General features: G+C 41.3%; 1 pseudogene; it reads right to left on the bottom strand.

The window, feature by feature from the left end:
- Nucleotides 1-276: 276 nt before the first annotated feature.
- On the bottom strand, nt 277-395 carry LOC143999907 (5S ribosomal RNA; annotated as a pseudogene).
- Nucleotides 396-3,214: the final 2,819 nt, after the last annotated feature.

Below are 3,214 nucleotides of genomic sequence, written 5' to 3'. Positions count from 1 at the left end.
CCAAGTTCGTGTCAAGTTCGGTCTCGAACTCGAACTTTTTTCCAAAGTTCGGCTGAACCCATCAAACCCGAACATCCAGGTGTCCGCTCAACTCTAGTCAAGGCCATTTCTGACCTGGGTCACTTATCTTGGACAGTTGCCTCTTCCAGGACTGTTCCCCAACCTAAACAAAAAAGGTTGACATATGTTGTTACCACTTCCCAGGTAACTGAAGGGAGGATTTTCCCCTTAGTAGATTTTTGGATATTAACCATAAACTGAGGCTCCGGTGCACCCAGCCTACAGCACCTGGTATTTCCAGGTGGTTTCTCATCCTGGTACTAACCAGGCCAGACCCTGCTTAGCCTCCAAGATCAGATGAGATTGGGCGCTATAAGGGTGATGTGGCCGTAGGCTTTGGAGTCAGACACATTGGGAATGTAGAGCTTGAACCCTTTGTTCTAAGCCGATAGGATACTGTTTTGCAGCAGTTTCGAATGAAACTGAGCATAAGGAATGGCCTCAAATTAAGCCACTATCTTTCCCAACAACCTCATGCAAAGTTGAATAGAAGAAGTTCATCTTCTTTGACCACCTAAATCAGTTCTTTATGGCGCTGATCCTTGCCTGGGGTAAGAATACCTTTTTCTGGGTGTACCTATGATTGGACCCAAGTATTTTAACCTTCTTCATGGTTTTAAAGATTTCTCCTAGGTTGAGAATTCCAGGTAGTTGAATGTGGTGACCATACTTTGGTCTAAGCAGGCTACCAACTGTTCTATCAAGAACAGATCGACTAGGTAAACCATAATCGTTATACCTTGGGCCCTTAATCTGGCTAGAAGAGTGGCCAGAACCTTTGTAAACTCGCAAGGTGCAGTAGCTGGACCGGAAAGCAGAGCTACACACCGAAAATGAAGATTTTAGTTTCAACCCTCTTCTGACCATAGCCTGATGCACAAAGCAAAGGTACTACCAGAAGAAATCGCATCCACTGCTTGAACAATAGTCCAGCCATTGCCACTGCTATTAATGTTCAGCCTGATGCAAATAGTACATGTGTCAAATAGGAAATGCCTGCATCACCAAAATCTCTTTCATGCTCTTCTTTGCTCTTGTGTTTCTCCAACAATTTTGCAGCCAGCATAAATGGATTTTTTCTCTTTTTTAAAACACACTCCCGCATTGGCGGACACCAACGGCGCGCTAAGCCCCGCCCCCACTGTCGCATCGTGCCCCCTCCTTTCTTTTTCAAAAAAAGAGTTTTCCCGCGCAAGTACAGGCCTCCGATCTGACAGGATCGGCTGACTGAGGGCCCGGGTACCATTCAATTAGGCCTAAAAGACACTTTGAATGGATCCGGTTGCATAGCTAGCCCCAGCAAGGATTTCTCCAGTGGAGCTCGGCACAGCAGATATTTACTCGTGACCAACACCTTAGACACTGGCGAAAAAACTCAGATACTCCTAGTAGTGGGAGGGGTTATATAGGGAGGCAATTTCCTGTTTAGAGTGTTCCAGTGTCCAGCACCTGAAGGTGGACTATAACCCAAATAGTAAATACTATGGCTCTGTGTCCTGTGATGTACAATTAAAGAAAGAACCTTTTTTTTGTCTATGGGATTATTTCTTGATGGATGACCCCCAAAGAGACCTCCATTTTTGTCTAAGATTCTGTCAAGTGATTGGGCGGTATTTTTTCCTCCCCCTTTTTATCATTGCATTCTTTTTCTTGAAGATGGGGCTTATTTATGGGAGCTCGAGAACAGAAAACGAGCAGAAAAGTGAGGATGTTCATAACAAACAGGTCTTTGTTTAATTTATCTGTGAAATAAAACTATGATATCTGATTGTGCTGGGCAAGTTGTGCTCATTTCTTTTCACCGGTTTCTATGAATCAGTCCCATTGGGCCTCAGCATAGAGAAAAGAGACCCCAAATGCAATACAGGTTAACAATCTTCAGCACTGGATGTCATCAGCCTTTACTACAGTGATAACAGCATCAAATAATTATAGTTGGATAGGTTGTCTGCTGGAGTCAGATAGCTCTGTGACTCATTGATGGAAATGGATCTATGTGCATTCCTCAATTTGTAGTAGACTGAGCAATGACAGCAGCTGCTTCTATTGTGTGGTTCAATTAGAGTGCATTTAGCGCTCTCCACTAAGGCAATCCACTGACCATGGTACTCTAGTTATTAATGCAATTTATGGCTTGGCAGCAAGGCTGGCAATATCTATGGCACCTAAAGAAAACTTTTAGTGCACTTGAAAAGCTTAAGAAAGACATATATAAATGGCACATTGTATCTTGCTGCTGCTTATGATTTTATGAGTGCCACGCTCATATGTCAAGTGTCATGCTACCAAAGTTGAGTTTCCCAGAAATATTACTTTATATTCGAGTAAGTAAAGTTTGTGTCGTTGCATTATCCAAAATAACTCCATTTTTCTTTGGAGAGTCAGGCTGAGTGCTTTGGCGGCTCCGTGTCCTTACAGTGCCTCTCTTACTTATTTCATTTCTCCATGTGATGTATTAGGCTTGTGCCCTATTAAACAGGCGACTGATGACAAACAATAGGTCATGTTTAGATATTGATCTGATGAAAGCTTTGCTTTGCAAGGATGCCGAGAATTCTCTACCTGAAACGTGCAATATGATCTGTTCAAAGGCAATAACCCCAGAGCAAAGCGTCTTAATGAAAATATATCATCTTTTAACACAAGCTGGAGGGCATTGAGCAATATATTTCCTGTCAATAACAGCTGGACTTTCTTCACCTGAATACTTCTCCTGAGCTTTGATTTTCTCTTTGCTCTTTAATGCATCTGTCTCGTGCAAAGACTGAAATGCTGGTAGGAGAATAGTAGTTTGAGGATAAAAATACGGAAATAAAAAAAAAAAAAAAAAGGTTTGAATGCTATTATAACAAACATGTTATTTTCTTTATTTTCATTTAAAGTAGATGAAAACCCTAATGGAATTAACAGTGCCTTGAAAAACTATTCACACCCCTTGAAATTTTCCACATTTTGTCATGTTACAGCCAAAAACTTAAATCTATTTTATTGGGATTTTATGTTATAGACCAACACAAAGTGGCACATAATTGTCAAGTGGAAGGAAAATGATAAATTGTTTTCAACATTTTTACAAGGTTTGTGAAAAGTGTGACGTGCATTTGTATTAAGCCCCCCTTAGTCAATACTTTGTAGAGCCACCTTTCACTACAAT

This window comes from Lithobates pipiens, unplaced genomic scaffold (assembly GCF_037356315.1).
Source record: "Lithobates pipiens isolate NorthernLeopardFrog02 unplaced genomic scaffold, aLitPip1_a1.2 Scaffold_19, whole genome shotgun sequence".
NCBI lineage: Eukaryota > Metazoa > Chordata > Amphibia > Anura > Ranidae > Lithobates > Lithobates pipiens.
Note: the sequence above shows the minus strand (reverse complement) of the source record. Positions and strands in the feature narration are given on the sequence as shown.